A 22,084-nucleotide genomic window follows, 5' to 3' on the forward strand; every position below is an offset into this window, starting at 1 on the left:
ATAACCCTCAACCTTAAACTGAGCTTTTATTTACATTAACATGATTAGTGAATTAAATACAACCAAATACATGATTTTTACATAAACAATGCAAAATACAGAGGGTGATATTACAATAAATGGTGATAAATCACTTCAGAAAGGGTAAATTTAGAGGATAAAATCATATGAGAACTGCCACAAAAGTAGCACTGGGTCTTTATGGGTTAATAATAAAGATTGTTTCATTTGTGTGGTACTTCACACTAACATAATTTTCATCAAAAACTCCTTCAGAAGCAAATAATATTTTCACAAGTTCGTCAAGTTTGTTTTTTGTTTTGTTTTTTTTTTAACCAAAGAAAACTGAAAAAGGTAAGTTTTAGTGACATTATTTCATCAAATAAAATATATTTGAGCTTGCCAACTGAAAGTGAAAAATATTGAGTGGTTTTTCAATTGAATTCTAAAAACTTTGTCCCCCAGAGGGCAATTTTGTGGTTCTCCTTGAGAAACTAAATGTGTTGATGATATCATTATAATAATAATAAAAATAGATACCATGGACGGATGACAGACGAAAGGCCCAATTCCAATATATAACTGATAAATCTCTAGCAAGATTGGTGAAAAAGTAATGAGTTCCCACTTATGCTACCGAAACTCTAAACACATTAAATTTTTTGTAGCACACCCCCTTGGGTCTCCAAAGTTGCAAAGTAACAAAAAGACTACGACAAATATTGATTATGTAGTCTTGCATACCCAGACCTGTCTGTACGCTTCATCAACACAGAACCAGTGCTGTAGTTCGGTCTGGAAGCCTTTATTATTATTCTGGGATGGAAGTAAAGGTTATCCAGGCTGTTTGGCTAGTTCTTAGAGGAGATGCTTTTTTGGTGGAACATGAGCCTGTACTATGGTATCAAAATGATTAAACCTCTAAAATAAAACATTAAAAAAAAGCCCATAAAAGGACATTTTGAAGATGTAAGGGGGATTTTCAAAGTGATAACACACATTGAATGGAAGCAAAGAGATGGATAATCTTGCCACTGCACAACAGACATATTCACCCTTGAATATTTATATTTACCCAAGTCTTTCTCCTGAGCCAGACTGATATTAAACTGTATTATATACTGATTGCTTTTCCATTTATGCTGCATAACATATTGCATTTATTTGAGCACCACCTTGTGGCTTATAGTTAGTGAAATAGCCAAGGGTCCCACCCAAACACATCCTACTATAATGGACGTTCTGTGTCCGGCGTGTGTTTGTCTGACGCATATCCAACGCGTGTCCCGATGTTGCAGCACGGGAGGGTGTATGGGTGCAATGCCACTACTGCACCACGGGAGGACACTATTGTACAATGGCACCATGGGTACAATGCCGCTAGTAACAGTGGTACAGCTTTGTATAGCCAGACCTACTTCCACCCTACGTAAGCACTGTGCAGGTCCTTTAGATACATCATGGTGGTGGTTTGTACTTCCACCTCACAGCTAGAAGGTTCTTGGTTCCATTCCCAGTCTGTGTTGACTTTGCCTGTTCTCTCCACATACAAGATTCCTCTGGGTCCTCCAGTTTTCATAAAAAAATACATGCATATATATTATATAATTAATTCTCCTGTCAGTACCTTTGAGACCTGGAGGTGGCCTTCAGTGGCATCTTACTGCTGCTAATGTGCTAAGTGGTAATGCTAATGCTAGATGCTGTGTGTACTAAGATAGGTAAAATGCAGAGACCAAATCCTCCCTGCAGGGATAATGAAATGAGTTAACCTAACCTGTTATTTGGCTAAGGATAAACTGCAGCAAATGTGTTAGAAAAAAACATTGTTTTCCAGCCGTCAGCCGTTCCAGCTTATACTCTGCAAACACAATGATAATAATCAGACATGCTGATTACTATATTTTCATTCATTATATATTATTTTAAAGATGACCTTATTCTTCTATCTCAAAGATGGTGAAAATTATACCATCAGATGGGTGTGATTTTCAGATGTGTACTGTCTGTGTCTATGCATGCATTAAGGTATGTGTGGAGATGCATGGAAGCACTGAAGAAAGAGATTTGAAATGGTATGAATCAGTGTTGACCCGTGGACCACAGAGCAACTGATGAAATCACCCTCCTGCTGAATATTGTTTTGAATAAGGCCAACGGTGAGATAGCTTCTAGACACACATGACTGGGCCACATGCAAACACACAAACCTTCACTGCCACTTATGAAGCATCATCTTGAGAAAAAAATGCCCAATCTCACATGGGTGGATTGGGAAAATGGGGGGAGCAGGAAAAAAACATGAAAGCAGGAATTGTGGGATGGGGAGAGAAATTGAAAGAGGGAAAATGAGTGAGCAAGGAGGGGGTAAAAGATTGAAGCAAGCACCTGAGGAGGTTAAAAAAAAAGGATATATATGAAAAAGAAAAATGAAACAGACATCCAAAATGAAAAGAGAGGCAAGGACAAGCAGGGAAGCGGGTGAAATAGAGTGCAACTTATTTGAATGGCTCTCAGACTCAAGTCTTTGACTCTTTTTCCCCTTGTTCCGCTTTGACTGTGCCTGAGCCTACTAATGTATTGATCTGGGACGGGGACTGACTGAAAGAGTCTGTGGAGTCATTTAAAGTTTAGTCTGACTTACTGTCGTTCTCAGAAGACAATAGTGAGACATGATGGCTCTAAGTTAGTGGTCCCTCCCCCGTTTCTGTGCCTGTGTTACCTTCTACTTGTCCCTCTTTACTTGATCTCTCTATTTTAGTCTCACTTGTCATTTCATTGCTATTTTTGATATCAGTGATCTGTGATCTGACATTATGAGACCACACCTGCGGGCATCCTGTTTTGGCCTGAAAATGTCCATTATGAGTCTCCTGTGGCTGTATTTATTTTCAATTTGCAGCTTCACTGCATTTTCTTGCTTTTGTTCCTCATGGACGGCTTGTGTGTTGTTCTGCTTTTATAGTTACAATGAGAGGCTGATCGGCATTGCGCTCCCTAAGCAGTATCTAAACCATAGCATGCTCAGCATCTTGAGATAGTGTTTAGTTTTATCTTAAGGAGCAGCACTCTCTCTGGTCTGTAAAACACTATTAGAAGCCATTGTAGCTTAACTTTTCCACTTTGGTGCTGCAGTTCTCTCCTCTCAGGCCAAACCGAAAGACTAAATATAAACACAGATGAAAAGGGAAGTCACTTTCCTAACCTTCAGTGGAGTGACATTTGAGGAAAGTCACTTCTTATTCTCCTTACTTGTCTGAGAACATTTGTGATAAGCCAAAGACCATCTCAGAAGGTAGGATTTCAACCCAAGTCCACACAAATTAGTAAAATACTTGTTTCCCGTCAGGAAGCAATTATGGGAATTATGGATTTTTTTAGCTCAATGATGCCAAAAAACTATCAAGCACTAGAGCTTTTAAATAAGGGGAAACACCAGCAGAATAACAAACTACATGGATGATGAGCATCACATTGTTGTTCTTTTATCTGTAACTATAATATTTTTGAGTATGAACTTATTAATAATAATAATAATAATAATAATAACAATAATAACAACAACAACAGCAATACATCACACTTATATAGTGCTTTTTTGGACACTCAAAGACTCGCTCAAAAACTTAACCAAACCTTAGTCATGAAACTGTCACTAGGTCATTATTTGTAACTATTATCAGTGGTATTTGTGTCTGAAAATGTTATGCATACACATCGTCTCTGGACTGACGAGAACCAATCTATATTGGTGTTTAGGCATGAGGACATGTTGGATAAATTATAGGACAAAGAAGATAATATGTCATTGTGATTAACAGTCAATCAATAGAAATGACATTTCCAGCAGTCGGCGCCAATGAAAATTATCTGGGAAGCATCATGCAGAATGGCTGAATCACAAGATTATGTCGCTTTTCAGTTTTCTTTTTTTTTCCTTTGAAGAAACACAAGCTTGAAATACAATACATTAAATTCCACAATAATAATAATAAATAAGACACAAAATTGATAAACTTAAATAGTTGTAGTGCATTTATCAACAGCATTTGTCAGCAGAATCTCCTTTTTTTTTCAGAGAGACTTAAAATTTTACAGATACATTTGCATTCATTTTTGTTTACTGGCCTTCTGATGTCACAACATAAAACCAATGATTCAGTCTACAACTAAATAATTTCTATTTTATCAATTGTTTGTACATTGTGAATAGAAAAGTTGCTTCCATGGCAAGCCTTAATACTGCCTAAATGCTTGCAGGAATCAAATTACAATAATGCTCTGTAGCATCATTGTAATTGTTACAAAACATCATTACACTGATGTTTTGTAATCTGCTTTATTTACAGCACATTTTAGTCACAATATCTATAATCATTTTACAGTAATTTGCATTACATTTAATGCCTGACATGTGATTTGTGCAGTTCAAAGCTTTGTAGCCCTGTGTGGTTGCCTGGGGATGGGAACACACAGCATTGTATGGGAATTAAGAGAACATCACAGGGACAATGGAGACCATGACAGGGAATCATCATTGTGTGTTTGGATGCTATCATGGTGAACATTGACGCATTTCCCTTGAGGCTTTGCGGTGAAATACAATGGAAAAACTGCAGGACTGCTGCTGTGAACATCCCCAGAGGATTTGGGAGATGAGGAACATGTCAATCTGTTCATGTAACACCACAGTCAATCGCACACACAACCAACATACTTTCTTGTCACATTCTCAAACGCACACACACACACAGGACATACTCACACACAAGTTGTACCTTTCTAACCAAGATGACATCTTATCGTGCATGCACATCTTCTTTACAAAGCCAGGAAGAAGTTTTTTAACAATGTTTTGTGACATTTAACCTAAAATATAGTAATCATTGTGTTGACAACATAAAGTAAATAAATTGTTGTGCGATATTAGGAAATCAGAATCTTCCTTGGCTTAACATAGCTAGTTTCCAAACGTACTGTAAGTACTAGGTAGTATATGAGAACTTAAAAATGCATTATGGCAAAGATACCCAGATGATGCTACACTTGCCAAATTTCAACACAAACCACTTCAGCTCTCTGGATGATGTATGGAAACCCCACAGTCCACTCCTTGTCTTCTTCTTTTATTTAATGGCTTGGCAATTAGTATTTAAAGTGCATTAACCCACATACTATGGAGCACTGTGGGCCATTAAAGGGTGAGTATGAAGTACTTATCCATAATCAGTGTATTACCTATCATAGATGTCAGGTGGCACACCGCTATTTCGGAGAAGCAGACGAGAGTATGAATGTGGGAGTCACATTTGTAGCTTTTTTTAGTCACAAAATAAGTCGAAGTAGCAGACTGAGGCAGCTGTAGACCAGCAATCTGTGTCTTGCAGGATAAAATTACCTTCTTTTTTTTTTCAAAGGGTGTTTTGTGGCTTTGACGAGAGTGATAGAACACCTTTGGATTCTAAGTCTTAAAGTCACAGAGGACTGTGACAACATGTTTTAACAGTGAAAATATTGAAAACATAGCTTGTGCACTTAATCCAATCTTGCTTTTGTTGTCTGTCTTTTTTAAGTGGCTAAAATATAGCAGTGGAATATTACATACCTTCAATGCCAGTACTACAAACTGAAGCCATATTGACTGTATGCTCTGACAATGGATAAGTGCATTATAAAACTGTGAATTAAACAAGGGACAAGGACCTCAGCTTCAAAATGAAGTGTATTTAGTTTACGTTTTCATACATTTTATCGGGTGACTGTAGTCCTTCATTGGACTTCTCTCTAAAATTAGTCTGTCTTTTTTTTTTCCAGGATTCATTCCAGTCCAATCATTTGGAACTTCTAACTAAGTGGTATGTTTACTGCACTGTTTGATAGTATTGGAAGTAACAGTTTATCTCATATGCATAATGTGCCACAATATTACAGTCATGACAGAAAGTACGGCCTTATTGAGTTTCATGGTTTTAAATATGAGGACATAAAAAAAATTTGGCAAAGGCAACTGCCACAGTACTGTGGCATGAAATATCAGTTTATCTATTGCCACAGAGCCGATCAAAAGATCCAAATTCTGCACTCTGTACTTTGTCCTAGTGGCTGATTTATATTCATCAAAAACCAGGGCAAATTCCTCATATGAGGCAAAACAGTCACCACGTTACATGTTGTTTTCCTGCATGCTGAAACTGAAAGTGTGAATAGACGCACAAACCAGTTTTTGGCAGCTGGCCTTTTCCTGTACCTGGATAGGCACATGGCATTTGTGATGCTTATTGCCACAGTACTGTAGCAGCAGGGTGACAGGTTACAGGTTACCAGTCTACATATGATATAAGGAGGGCATTGATTGGCTCTGTAGTAATAGACAAATGAGAAAGTAGTCCCACAGTACTGGGGCAATAGCCACTTAGTGAAAATTAAGTGGTCTTTACCAGGTTCTGAAATTATTTAAATCTAATCTCAAGTGTAACAGACAACACATCCGATTCTGTTGTCATTATTTAATGAACAAAAATAAGCCAAAATGGAAAGGCAGTGTGTGAAAAAAGTACCCATCAGAGTTCAGTAGCCATTAGATCCTCCTTTAGCAGAAATAATAATGTTTTCCTCTGTGACTTAATCAGTCTCCCATGGCTGTGGAAGGATTGTGGCCAGTTCTTCTTTTCAGTCTTGCTTCAGTTCATTGAAGTTTGTGGTCATTTGCTTGTGCTCAGCTCTCTTAAGATTCCACCAAGTTTCAAAAAGGTGATGAAGTTAGGACTGTGACTGGACCATTGTAAAACCCTGTTTCTTTCCTTTTTCAGTCATTCTGTTGCAATTTATTGGCGTGCTTGGGATCACTGTGCTTTGAAATGGCCTAAACTTGGCTAAGCTTTAGCTGACTGACAGATGGTCTCACACTGAATGCTGGAATGCTCTAAAATACAAAGGAATTCATGGTTGACTCAATGGCTGGCTGCAAGATGTTCAGGACCTGTGGATAAATTGTTGGGCAGCAACAAGTGGCTCTCTGAGCTCGCTGCTGATATCTTTCTTTTTTTGAATGCACACCTGAATGCCCCAGACCAGTAAACTTCTAAAACAGCTACTTTTATGGAGGTGGTTATGTTTGCTGATGACCAATAAATCAAGGGCATCTCTTAGCAGCGCCTGGCTGTGACTTACCCCCTTAATTCCTATGGAGGCACTAAAGGTGTGCTTCGTTTTAGGTTAGATTTAAAAGACTTTATTATCATTAATTATTATTATTGTTTATTATTATTATTATAATTATTATTATTATTATTTTTTTTTTTTTTATTTATTAATTAATTAATTTATTTATTTTTATTATGCCCTCATACTTAAAACCGAAGAATTTAAGCAGGATGTACTTTCTTTTTTCATGAAACTCACAGGTTGTGTGGACCTTATCCAATTCTTTCATCCATCTTTCTTTTTTCATAACTGTATGTTGATTTGGAGCACGCTCTCAAACTAGACACTGAAGTATGAGTGAACATAGCTTGTGATGTTTCACATCATAAATGACAGAATAACTAGATAGTTTAGTATGAGCTGTATTTTATTACCAGAATATATATGCATGAATTCTGTATCTTAAATGAAAATACAGTGAACACTATTTCTCTTCCTCCCAGCATCCCTCTTGTTGTCAGACGATAAAGTGGAAGTGACACGTGTGTGGGTAAGATGATTTTTATGTAGTGTGCAGAAGTCATTTATTACAAGAAAAATGCCTTATTACTGGTCACATATGACGACTTGATTCATTTTTTTTTCTTTACATACATCACTTCTTGTAAAAAAGGAAGTCATTTTCTCTTTCACACTCATATACACACACACACACACACACCGTATTTCACTGATCATTCCTATATGCTCTGTCCTTCGTGCTTCCCTCTTGCTTAGGGCTGATTAACTCACAGGACAAATTACAGCCTTGTCTCTATTAGTGCCGTCCAGGTGCGTTGGCCTATTGAGCGATCAGAACTAAAAAGGTCTACAAAGTACACCCTGCTGTCAAGCTTCTTAGATTCGGATAAAATCTCTTTATGCACCAAAGGACAAAAGAACATGACTGCTTGGAGATTACATCATTTTGGTTTCACACCAGCTATCTGCTCTGCAGTCAGGTTGGGAGGCAGATTTACAATCTATTCACATTATTCTAACTGGCTGCTCTCTCTGTCCTTCTAAAATAAATGATTGTACACAGGGAGTTGATTTAATTTGTGCCATGCTGAGTCCCCAGTCAAATTAAACTGAGTGTTTACTAGGGATAAATGCAAAATGGCTACTACACGAAAGGCAGAGAGTCTGTAGGAGCTCTGGCATTAAAAGAATATAAAGGCAAACAATGTGAGCTCCGCACTGACACGGCTGGAGATTTGGTGAGACAGAGGACACAATTTTTTTTGTTTCTCTACTTCATAAATAGTGCTATCAAATAACAAGTCACCTTCAGGCTTCACATGGAAGCTGTAACATGGATGCAGATGGACTTTTAGCATTTATATGCTAATTTTGTCCTACACATTCTGTAGAGGTGAGCAGTATGTATAAAATGAGGTAGCATGAAGTGTCCTACAAGTGTAAGTATTTGGGTGATATGTAAAGATAGGAACAAAGAAAAAACCGTAATAAATGAATTGAAAAACATTATACACAGTTATGCTTCATGTAGGAGTCCATGTTGCAGTATTCACAGTCTGATTTAGCCTTGAAAATGTTGAGATGTTACTGAACCATCTGATTGATCTGCTAACATTAATTTGTGATTTAATGTAAGTAGCCCTGCCTCAAATGCAACCAACAACCTGACAATATGACATTTTTGAGAAGATGCTCTGACTGGGGTATCAGCCAAATCATCAGTCAATAATATTTTTTCAAATGGGTCAAAATGCAAGAGTAAACTGAGTGACTCTGAATGAAGGTCAGTAGTTGAGGTATGAAAGGAAGGAAATTCAGTCATAAAGACTTCACAACTCATAAGTATTTCAATCTGAAAAAAAATTGTGAAATCTTTTTATTTACCTGCTTTTTACTTTTTACTCTATGTTTTATTGCTTGTTTTATACTCTCCTTGTTTATGCTACTGTGTCCTCAAGTGCCAAGAAAGGCACCTACAAAATAAAATGTACAATTATTATTATTACATACATAGACAGACATTAGTAAATACAATATGTGTCTTAAAGCAGGCGTGTGATTAAAGATCTTGCAATCGTGTGATATGTAAGGAAAAACAGAAAACTAAGTCTTCAGGGGACTGACAATGCCAATGCAGGACGTGTGTAGACTAATGTCATATTCACACGGGACGAGCATTACCTGGGGAGCAAAGGTCATCTGTCATAATTGGAGGTTGTCTGGGTCTTAATCCCGTGCTAATCTTATATTACTGTGAATTAGCATCTCAGTGATTTGGGATCATAGCAATTTTAGAGGGTTCATGTCTGTGCTTTCCACAGATGGGTCTGCATGCTGTGCAATCTCAAATCCATCAGATGGAAATCTTGAAAGATGGTGAAATGTATGGAGCATGACAGCAATAAGCATTTTGATCTTGATTGACAAAATATGCAGGGGTAATGTCAAGAAATTTGAGTAAAACACACATTTTTCCTATCCTCAATGAACACAAATGTGGGGGGATGTTTTCTAATTGACATGAGGGTCCACTGATATTTGTCCTGGGCCAATAGGGTTTATGTCAACAGTCCATTGACAGTTACATACCGAAGAATATTATGGTCATTTTGCAATGCATAAAGCTCTCATTGCAAAGACAAATCTACATTTAAGACAGCAGTGGAAACCCACCAAAAAAAGAGATAAGTCATAGAGTCAGAGGAGTCATCCTTAACCAAATTTTTGAAGTGGTTGAGTGTTTGACCCCTACAGTGAAGAGATCTGGTGGCTCTAATATGGTTATGTCATCATTTTGCCAGGTTCACCTGTCTATATAGAGGGAATTGTTATCACAAAACAATGAAAAGTTTGGTGTGATCACCAATATAGTGATGGAATCTCCCCTATCTGTAGGGCACATGGGATCATTAAATGGTTTGAGGCTTTCATAGTGATCAGATCTTAACCAAACTGCTACTATGACATAATGACTGTGTTAAGTGGGTTTTTTGTTTGTTTGTTTGTTTTTTTTATAATTTCTGAAGGTTCCTAGATTATTTAACTTATTCAGATGTGTCTATAGTCATAATAAAAGCCAGCTGTATCCACTACTTGGTGAGGAAAGACACTTCAGTGCTTCCTTTAGGACTCTATGTCCCACAGGATCCACTGGTCCATGGTTTGACAAAGGAGACAACGCCAATCTAGAACTCAATGAAAACCTCAGACCACCCAACTCTTCACAAAAACAAATAATAAACATGATAGACTAATCTTTCAACAATACGTTAAACACACAGACAAACATAAATGTTTCTCTAATGTTGCAAAATGATCAGACATAAGTTAAAATGACAGATCATGTTTTTAATAATGGTCATTATAACTGATTGTAAAAATCTTCATCCAATACCAACAGTGATATCTGACCAAATTTGGTCAGTGGTCCATGTTGATACCAATGTCATATTTCATTCATTTATTTATCACTTCCTCTTTGTTGAACTAAACCATTTTAATATAGTTTAGCTCTTCATTACATTATCTGTCAATGAGCAAAAAGTCAGTAAGAGACTTCTAGGCTGTGGATTAGACTCGGATGGAGAGTTGGCTTGAGACTGAAGGGTCGCCGGTTCAATTCCCTGGACTGGCAGAAAGTTGTTGGCTGATGTGCCCTTGAGCAAGGCACTTAACCCTCAATTTGCTCCCCTGGTGCTTGATATGGCAAACGCACTGCTCCTATTCTGTGGCGCATGTTCCAGTGATAGGTTAAATGCAGAAGGTCATAAGGTTTTGTAACAGTTGGGATTCATATTGAGAAATGTGAGTGGACAGTAGGGTGACTGTAAGTAACTAGTAGCCTGGATTCCTTTGACACATTTTTAAAGACATTTTTCTTTTGGTCAGTCAGTAGCTCACCAGTACGATATTTCTGGAAAGGCTGGAAAGAATGCTTTCATTTTTGGCACAAATGTTTACTTGGACTGAGCAATGAACTGAAAACATTTTGGTGGCCAAAGATCTAGGAATCAGTGTCTTTAGAAAACATATTTTTGGCCATAATTCAATAAAGATTGAAACGATAGCTTTTTTTTTTTTTTTTTTTTTAAATCTCAATCCAATTCCAATCTTGTCATGAAGTTATATTTTTCACCAAGTTATTTATTTTTTAGAATGCATGAAACATTGGGTAGCATGAATTGTCTCTGGGTCTTCCACCTTCCTCCTGCTGTCCTCAAAATAAGTCAATAGGACCAGGCGGTGCAAATGAAACAACGTCAGCAAAAATGCATGGGGCATGGAAGAGTATCCGAGTAAATTTTCAGATGATTGCATTCAGATGTAATGCCTACAGTCAGGTTCTCTTAGAATTTCATCCCTATCAAGAAAAAGTGGTAAGAAAAAAGACACTGGAGATGAATCATAGTCTATTCGGCTGCAACGTTCTAGCTGTTTGTTTTTTTTTCCTTTAATTTGTCTCGTCTTGTATGTACAGGTCACAGCAGGAACCTATGTAGCATATCAAACCCCTTAGACTTCTTTTCCTGTCTGCCTCTATACTATCTATTTGTCCATTAAACCATATGTGCAGTAAGGCAAAAGAGCAATTCAGACAAAATATTACGCATGTCATTGTCTGCTTCCTCGCAGACAGTACAGCCTTTTGCTTACATTTTTTGTACTCCTGACGGTTCTGTTTACATTTTGATTACATGCTCGGCCTTTAATAACCTTTCTTTTGAACTACATACTTCTGAGAAAACCATATTTTGAGGAGAGTGTCAATGGCAGCTTTGAATATTATTTCTACATGACATTTACGCTGGCACGCCGCTCTCTCTGCCCCTCATACACACACAAGCATGTATAAAATAAGATTAGATGAAGAGATACGATGATACACCTGAATGTCATGTTATATCACAGTCAAAAACACAGTATAAATCAAAGTAGATGGGTGTTAAAGGTGCAAATAAATAAAATCACACACTAACTCTCATACACACCTACTGCATATACATTCATGAAAATTTCCTCAATGAATTTGGCTTAATGTTACATTTCTCAACACGAAGCATCCACATAGCAAGGGTCGCTGGTCCTTCATTACATATTAATGCTTTCAGACAACCTTCGTAACTGGAGACCTATTTCGGGGACCAGAATGATCTTCGAATCATCTGCCAGCGAGACAATCTCTCCCTGTGCTCATCACTCTTCTGTCTGACTCTCATCACTTTTACTCCCTCTGCTCATCACTTCTTTCCTGAGAGCATGAGGCTGAGGCCAGGGCTTTACAGACCGAGTGTGTATGTGTGTGAATGAGAGAGAGGTGGAGAGAAGGAGGGGGCTACAGTGCATCATGTAGTTAGATAATGCCAGGTCATGCTTGTCTGACACTGTGTAGTCAAAGGGCGCCCTCTATAGGTCACTGACCAAACTAATACACCTACGATACAATGGGTCAAAAAGGTCAAATGAAAAATATGAACAATCGTGTCTGCATGTCATCCACTTTCAATTCTGCAGCTAATATAGATTTAATTCAAAGCCAAATTTTAATTCATTTTTTCATCTTTGCCAGTAAACCGTACAGTTATTAGTAGTCCTTTCAATCTCACAGAAATACTCGATCTGTCAGAATAATGTGATTTTGGCTGGCTATAAACGGCCATGCAAATACTTACAATTAAAAACTTAATTGTCACTTTTCTCTTCATTTTATGCCTCTAGCATAGTAACATTTATCAGCATGGACACTCAGACACATCAATCAGAATTGGATTTCTGTTTGGCTTTTAGGCTTTGTAAAACAATAACTGGACTGATACGTTTGACATATATAATTTGAATATATAGAATAAACATAATTGATAAGATGAAGGATGCACATTGACATAATGTCATTAAAAAAGCTGCCAGTAAACAGATGAAAATGATGTAGAAATAGTTATAGATGTACAGCTATGTTTACAGTCTATATGGAGACAGCTGTTTCAATCAGTCCTCAGTCTGCATTTTACAGATAAAGCCATATGAGCAATAACAAAAAAGTTGCTCAATGCTTGTAATGCTCTTTTCTACTAGATCTTGGAGGCTTGTTAAGGTTTCTGGGGAAACGTTAACACGATCTGCCTTATATTTGATTTGAGAACTGAGCTGAAAATGAAACAAAAAGCAAGAGTGGAAGTGAAGGAGAGTGACAGAGAAAGAAGCCAACGTGCTACAAAGTAAGAGAATTGAAAGGTGTCTGCAACTGAGTGCAGGATGAGGTGAGAAAGCATAGATGAAATAACTATAAAGTAGATAAGGAGACGATGATGAAAAAATTACTTTACACATAAATTCAGTCTAGAAAAAAAGTATTTTGAATGGAGAGAAGGAAGATTGAAGAATGAGTTTGAATGATGTGAGGTGAAAAAAAACAATATTAAGATGAACAACAAAAACTCATGAATCACCAGACCAACAAATCCAATCAACTTGATGGCTGTGATGTCAAATCACCTAAAAGAAAAACCTGCCTCAAGCGGTCCCTGTTGGTCACATTTAGCCTCAGTAATCCAAACACTTTTGAGTAGATGAGGAAAAATATAACCAGAGAAAAGCCCTCTCCATGCACAGCCACTAAATCACACTCTGGTGGGTTGCAATCATTTCTTAAAAGAATATCAAAATTAACCACCACACACACTGGAGCTACACTATAAAAGTGATGTACATTCCTAAGAAGTAACAGTGAAGTCATTCCACTGTGCAACAGACAATTTTAGAGTATATGACCACTTTTGTTACTGTGTTAAATATGCTCTAATAACATGCATTCTCCAAAAAATGTAAATTCAGCAACATAATTAAAAAGGCAGCTTAGGAAAACAAACTTCTACCTAAGTATTTAAGAGCCAGAGAAACAGCCGATAGTTAAACTATGGCTTCAGGAGCAATAATGCAGTTTTCATTCTGGTTGTGGAAAACTGAACCAGCTCTTCACCTTCACAGGGTACATGGGAGTTTGTTCAACCAGTCCACATGTGTATCAAACCTGTCCTTCATTATCTTTTCTGGGGGCTGTTTTAGGAGTGTGGGGTACCACTGCTCCAAACTTTTTGGTCCCTGTATACCCAGACCTTGGGCCTCGGTCACATTATCAGCAGTAAATCAATCCCAGTGAGGTTTGGATTCTGCCACGGCTGCCCTTTGTCACTGGTCCTGTTGATAACTTTTATAGACAAAATTTCTAGGCAAAGCCAAGGGGCAGGACATTTCGGTTTGGTGACCTTGAGATCGTTTTTACCCCTCGGCCAACTCTGGCCAGAGGTGTATTGTAATCGTTTTGTCGTCTGTCTGTCCGTCTGTCTGTCTGTCCATTCTGGCTGAGGGGTATTAAAAGTGTGCAACACATTATGTTGGCTTTTTGCAGATGTAGTCTTGTTGGCTTCATTGAGCTGGGACCTCAAGTTCACACTGACACAATTTACAGCTGAATCTGAAGTCTGAGGCCAAGGTTCTCATTCGGGGTGGAGTGGAGGGAGGAGGGGTGGAGTGCCCCTGATTATGGAGGAGTCTTGGTAAATCTGGGGGAAATCAACAGGCAGATCATTACAGTGTCTGCAGTGATGCAAAATCTGTACTGTCTGTTATTCATTCATTATCTGAACCCGCTTTATCCTCACTAGGGTCACGGGGGTCGCTTGGAGCCTATTCCAGCTACTTATGGGCGAAGGTGGGGTACACCCTGGACAAGTCGCCAGTTCATCACAGGGCTGACATATAGAGACAAACAATCACCCTCACATTCATACCTATGGGCAATTTAGACTAATCAATTAACAAATCAGTGCATGTGTTTGGATGGTGGGAGGAAGCCGGAGTACCTGGAGAGAACCCACGCAGACACACGGAGAACATGCAAACTCCACACAGAAAGGTCCCCCCCCCGTCGACTTGGAATTGAACCCAGGACCTTCTTGCTGTGAGGCATGAGTGCTATCCACTGCACCACTGTGTTGCCCGGTTACTGTCTGTTATTGTGATGAGAAACTGATGAAGCTTACAAATTTATTGGTTGGTCTACTGTACGTTCTTAAGATCACCCAGTCACTAAGTGATAATGACCGAAGGAATGAGATTATGGATTCAAGCAGTAGAAATACAGGCTGCAGGGTGTTTTGGCTCTCCATTGGAGAAAGGATAAGGAGTTTGGTCATCCAGGATGATGGAGAAGTGTTTAGGGTCATGTCCACCTGGTGGGAGGAGATGGCTCTGGGGCAGACCTAAGAAATACTGGTTTGGAATACCTCCGTCCAAGACAAGTTGAAAAGGTGACTAAGGAGAGGGTTGTCTGGGCATCCTTACTAAGGCTCATGAAATCCAACATCCAGATGAGTGGCAGGAAACAGACGAATGGGTGGACATTCCATATGTATATTATATGTAGATGAGTCAAGATCATAGCATATGTGTGAGAGAGCATAGCTGTTTTTAGTTCCTGTCAGTGCTCGCTGCAGGTGTCCTGCACCTTTCCTGTTTCAAGTCAAATACACACTGCATCAACACTCATGTTGTTTTCTCTGTGACAAACACACACACTTAACTGTCAAGCTGTCAACCCATGGAGTCTGTCACAATGAGAATCTTAGCTGCTGGAAAAAAACAACAACTGTAAGACAGAAATAGTGGTTTCAGCTCATCCTGCTTCAACACTTTACCTTATACTATCAGACCAGATCTTTATTCTGATATTTTACATGTGACTGAAGTAAAATCAAAACCACCGTCCTGTATTTGTCTCAACAAGACATCTGTACTGGTTGTATTGGTACAAACAATACTTTTGGAATCCATTTATTCTAGAAATCAGGGTAAGACTGACCCTAACAGCACATCAAATTGTCTACAACAGAAGCAGCCATGGTGGACGTAGCCTGATGGTGGATGGGTCAAAAGGCATGTTGCTTTAAAAGAACCAGTATTTTCACTCTGCCCTCCAGTGAAAGCCATCTGCATACTGAACACTTTTAAAAAGGCCTTCACAATGAAGAAAATATGAGTTCAATTAACAAACACTGAAAGGTGCATATTTGCTATACAAGTCCAATTTATTTATGCTTTAATAGAATCCACACAATTTGTAACATATACCCACTGCTCAAAATACTTGAGCAAATTGACCAAATTAAATCAATCTAGGGGTGGATGTGAGAATATGAATGTGGTCTATATATCCAGGGCTCAATCTGATGGGCCAAATGTGTAAAGAAAATTATTTTTCTTACTCATGCAACACACTTATTGTGCCTTTTCATGTCACGCTGATGGTGAAAATAAAAGTTTATTCCACTCATTCTCCTAACCTTACTTATGTTGTTAAATAACATCCGATAATGACCTGCAAACCACAAAGCTGCCATAATAATTAAGACAAGTTAGGAAAGGACTGTGTTCAACTGAAGCCCCAGATTGATTTCAGTCCCTCAGGCAGGTAGCGCGGTCTGTCTTTTTTGGTGCAGAAGTCATGCTCAGTGCACTAGAGAAAGCATAAGAGGGCAAAAGCAACCATCATCTGTCTGAATCAGCCAGGCTGCTGATCACCTTAAGTGGCAACCCTCACTCATCCGTGAGAAGAAAAGCTCCACCATCTTTATGATACACTACCTGCCAGTGAATTCTGAGATGGAGTGCATGCTGGGATACAGATCTCTTTCTTCTGTTAATATGTTCAGTTTAGTATCTTATTTTCAGGATTAATAGTCTCAAACAAATAATTCTGTCAGACAGTCAAACATACTTTCTTGTTTTTTTCCTTTGTTTCTATTGTATTGTACGGACAGACGTTAAAAGGTGATTTTAACGGTCCCTGTAAGTCCTACATACAGCAGAGACCCTGTTGTTTCTCTGTATATACATATTCCAGCAGACTACTCTGCTTTTTTCTAAAACAGATAGCTTTATGCTGACAGATTTTCTGTCTCTGCAGAGAAACATACATTTTAATAAATGACATCAAGTAATATGCAAAAGAAGCCCATTTCAATTTTTCTCATGCTTAACTGCGTTGATTTATGTTCTGCTGCTGTTTTATTTGCAACCGATGTGAAAAAGAGCAGAGTAAAGTAAAACTGTTTATGCTCCATTGAATCACATCACATTATTTCACATCATGTTGCATTACACATTGAAACTAGGCTGGATTACATTACTGGCTGTCAAATATGTTTATTTATGAATTCAACTCTTGATCACATGTTGGTTACAAAAGAGGGAGAGTTGTAGTCTTGTAGGTATATATCTCAGACATCTACATCTGCTTTGCTAAAATGTTGTGCATAAATGATAATGGTCCAGAATGATAAGATGTTATGTAGTATTACATTTCATGCCCCATCAATACACCCGAGTCTTCCACAATCTAAAAGTATATGCAAGGCAATGTCTAGTTTTAAGTCAAATGACATTCATTCACTGGAAGAGAATCTCTAAAGACTTACAACCACACAGCTCCGCAATGTCCCAGAAACCATAACACTTCTATTACTTCTAGTAATAGTGGACATTTCTGCGAACTGTGGATCCGCCTCCAGATATGTGTATATCACTGTTTTTGACACTTATCAACCATTATTTTTCACCATTTATGTTAATATGTAACTACAGTATATACTAATTTTTTTTGGGTTTGATTTAGAAAAGATGCCCTGGTTGCCAATTGTAACAAAAATTTACCATTAGCAACACAGTCATCACTGACTAAATCAAATATTTACATAAACAGAGATGACTGATTTGCTTTGTCTTTGCACAGTAAAAATGTTTCCATCATGTTTCAATATAAGTCTGTCCAGTCTGTTCAATTTTAAGCCTCCTTTCCTAGCTACTTATCCACATAATGCATGTTTAGTCCTCTCCTCTTCATTTTAGAAGGGTTTAAGTAAAGCCAAAGTTGATAAACTCACTGTCACATTAACATTTTCATATCATGCGCACAGTCCTGAGTGAGGGAGTCAATCGATTATTCCTCTGTTCAAACTTCATCACGTTTTCAGGTACACGTTTGCACCCAAGCTGGACGGAGCAGTGTAGGAAATGAAGAACAGTCTTTTCACTCAACTGAAAATGAACTGTTATGTCATGATACTGTTGTGCATTTTACTGTCAGATGGAGTTCCAATAAAAACAGGTTCATTGTCCATTTGAACTAAACCATGACATTTTTCTAACCCTAAAACAAGTCATATTTTTCCAAAACCAAGGAACTCAAGATGTGAAATTGCCTCACTCATGACAAAGTCCTGTGATTTGTATAAATAAAAATTTGTACAATTGATATTTACTTTCATTAATAAATATGTGTGTAATGTATTCAGTCATGTCTGTTTTACTTTATGTGAAGTTCATTTATAAAGTTCATCTACCTTTACAGTTTTTTAGAATAACTTAATAAACTCCAATTTTTTTTCCCCCATAAGATATGAAAATTTTCTATAGTATCTGAAAACCACAGTAAAACTTAAGTCTACTTAAAATCCATTCTTGAAGTTAACCCTGTAAAGCCTGAACCATTAAATCATTGACAGAAAATTCCAGTTCTTTGAAACTGGAGCCTTTATTGGTCCTTCTGAACAACCAAAAAAACATTTTTTTCAAATATCAATTTCCATGTATGATTTTCAATTTTGTATCATATTTGATACATTGGGTCTCAATGCTCAAATATTATTAATTTTGAACAAACAAAAACATAATATAACACAAACATGTCTAACAAATTGGTAATTCCTTTTCAAAACTGGCAAAGTTCTGCCTCCTTCCTCATTAATAACAGTCTTGTAGTGTCACTGGAAAGGCCTCTGGTGAATGAATTTTTTCCCCCTGGTGGATTATCTGTGTATTGCATGTATCTAATTGTATACATCAGGTTTTTCAAGAAAAAAATATCACACTGATCACGTAGAGGGCTTCAAAACTCATGTATCAAATATGATACGTTATAGGGCTAAAGTGACCAATATTTAACCAAGTCATTTCATGAAAGCAGAAGGACTCATTCAAAGTTTGTGACAGCAATTATCACGACACTTTTGATTTCTGAAGTTGTAAAGTTGGGGTAAACGTCCGATGGTATGATCTTAAACTAGGTTGGAGTTTGAACTTCAGTGAACCAGGTGGAAACCATTCCCTGCCTGCCTCGTACAGTGCCACTCATGAGCAGTCACAATCAATTTACAACTGGGCCCTCAGCACTTGCGCTAGCTGTCGGTGTGATACAAGAGCTATGAGAGCAGTAGTGGCAACCTGTCGCTTTCCTCCTCCTTCATCCGCCTCTCCCTCTTGACTTCTTCCCCTTCAAACCTGACTCATAGGGAGCTGTTCATTCCAGGGTTACTTATTGAAGCCTGTGATTAGCAAGCTATTAAGCCTCCAGTCAGAGAGCGAAAATGACACACGGGCGGAAAAAGAGACATGAAGACTTTAGAGAATGCAGCTTTCTGCCTGCTGCCTTTGGCTCTTTTTGTCGGTTTCCATGGAATGACACTGTAGTCGATGTTAGTGTTGCCTGCTACAAGGCGGCTTCACAGCCACATCTGAAAGGGCACTGCAGGGTGACAATAAAACAGAACAAAAAGAGAGAGAGCTGTTCTAAGAAGGAGTGCGAACAAAATGAAAAACAACAGCCAGGCCCTCAAAAGACAGGGACAAAAGAGCTTTCCCCCTGCTGCCTGCACCCCGGACATGACTAATAAATCACCTTCACACCATCAATCACAGGCATCAAGAGCGAGACTCACACAATCGATCCAGATGCCTTCACACCTGAGGAAAAGCATAGTGTGGAGACTCGACTCTGTCATGTATGTAGGGAACACATTGGAACACACATAGACTGAAAACCCATGGGAACGTCCATACAGTCACTGATACACATAGGCACAACATAAAGGCCCATTACATGTCATCACTCATCTGAGTGTCAAAAACAAGAATATAAATGATCTCCTTTTCTGACATTCATAAAATAGAACTTGAGATATTTTATTAATCAGCCATAAATATTTATTCTGGAAATAGTCCAAGTTACTGATAATATATCACTCAGAGAAAAAAAAGAAAAATATTGTTGAAAGTTTTAGTTCCTAATTTAGCACCTTTAACAGTTGAACTTAGATCCTCCTTTTGTGTGTGTGTGTGTGTTTGAGTTCCTGCTGATTGTGACATTTTTGCCATTCTAGCTCAAAATTAAAGCAAAAAAGTGAACAAAAATTTACCTAAAAATTTCAACTAATTCCTATTTGTTACCATGCGGTGACAACAAATTTTGATTAAAAGTCACCTGATTTGATTTATTTTACCACGTGCATGTTGTGTCAGAATGTATTGACACAAAAAGTTTGACCTTGAAAGGTCAAAGGTGAAAGTCACAGTCCATGATTTTGTTTGCAGATTTCTTTCACATTTTAACTGAATTATCTTTGAAACTCTGTTTTATTTCACTGTTTTGACAGAGATTTACACTTTGCCAAGGCAGCTTAACTCAACAACACATTATACTAAAATGTTTTCAACTTGATAGATGAACGACCATCTGCAAAAGAAAACTATAAAGACTGTGTTGGTTTGTGTGATTTGGGTCTATATTGGAAAAAAAAGAAATCAGACAGACATTTTATCCAACATCGTTTAAATTCAATCTTATTAACCCTTAGGGGTCTGAGCCTATTTTGGTTGTTTTTGAGTACTTTTGATTTTGCCTTTATATATTATATAAAGAAATTTTTACTATACCCATGTTTGGTATCTTTTTTTCAGCACAACTTTATCTATCTCATCTGCCTATTATTTTTTCACTTTAACCTACTATATCAACACAAAAGGCCAAAAAAACCACAAAAAATATAAAATCCGATTGAAAAATTTACATAATTTACTGCATAAATAACACAAAGATGCACAAACCTTTTCAATGACTTTAAAAGTGAATATTGGGTATATAAAATTAAAATTGTAATAAATTAAAACTCTACTTAAATATTTGACATAAAAGCAGATCTTTACATAGGCATTTTCTCCAGTTTTTCCCCCCTCCCCCTACCTCCCCACTCCTGGTCCTCCCGGTTTCCGCATCCGTTTCAAGTGGGGGTCATCCTTACCCTTACCTGTAATGCTAATACAGTCTGTGAATTAGAATCCGCAGATTCAGACAGTTTTTTCAGTTTTGAAAAAGGACAAAAAATGACATAGACATATTCAGAAATACAACACCCCCTACCACCACCTCATTTTCATACTTTTATTCACGTTTGTTTGCTCTGAGTTCAAACCGCCATATCTCTGGTTGTATTTGCTCCATCTACATCAAATAAAAAGTGGGAGTGTTTCAAGTCCACATTTTCGAAGGCAATTCTCCCCAGTGGTCTACGTGACCAACTTCCGAGGCCACAACATGTTGAATATATCATGTGATTCAGTCACAGGGCCGTGACCGTGGACCCCTAAGGGTTAAGAAAAATACAGTTAATGTTTATTGTAAACCATGACTGGTTTGGTGTCGATGGTCAAAAGTTCCCTAATTACCATTCCACAAATTGTTATTTAAGTGGAAACATCACCTCTGCACCTCTAGAGGATATAGAAAATCTACCCAAAAAGCAAGCTTTCAACTAATCACATGTTTCCAGAGAGGCGTGGGAGTGAGTATAAGATTCACAGCTTGAATTATCAATCGCTGTTCCACAACTCTTCACGGGAGACATTGCAGAAACAACATGGCAGCTCAAACAGACATGATATTTCAGCTTCAGTTTTCCATAGTGACATGACAGTATAAACACATCTATCTCATTGTATTTAACCTTTGATTTGGACAGAAAGGAAAGAGCTGTAGAATTAAAATGTGTATTCCTCCGCTCTTTTCCATGATTTCTCCCTTCTGTAATTTTAATGG

Source organism: Sphaeramia orbicularis, chromosome 11, assembly GCF_902148855.1.
Source record: "Sphaeramia orbicularis chromosome 11, fSphaOr1.1, whole genome shotgun sequence".
Classification (NCBI taxonomy): domain Eukaryota; kingdom Metazoa; phylum Chordata; class Actinopteri; order Kurtiformes; family Apogonidae; genus Sphaeramia; species Sphaeramia orbicularis.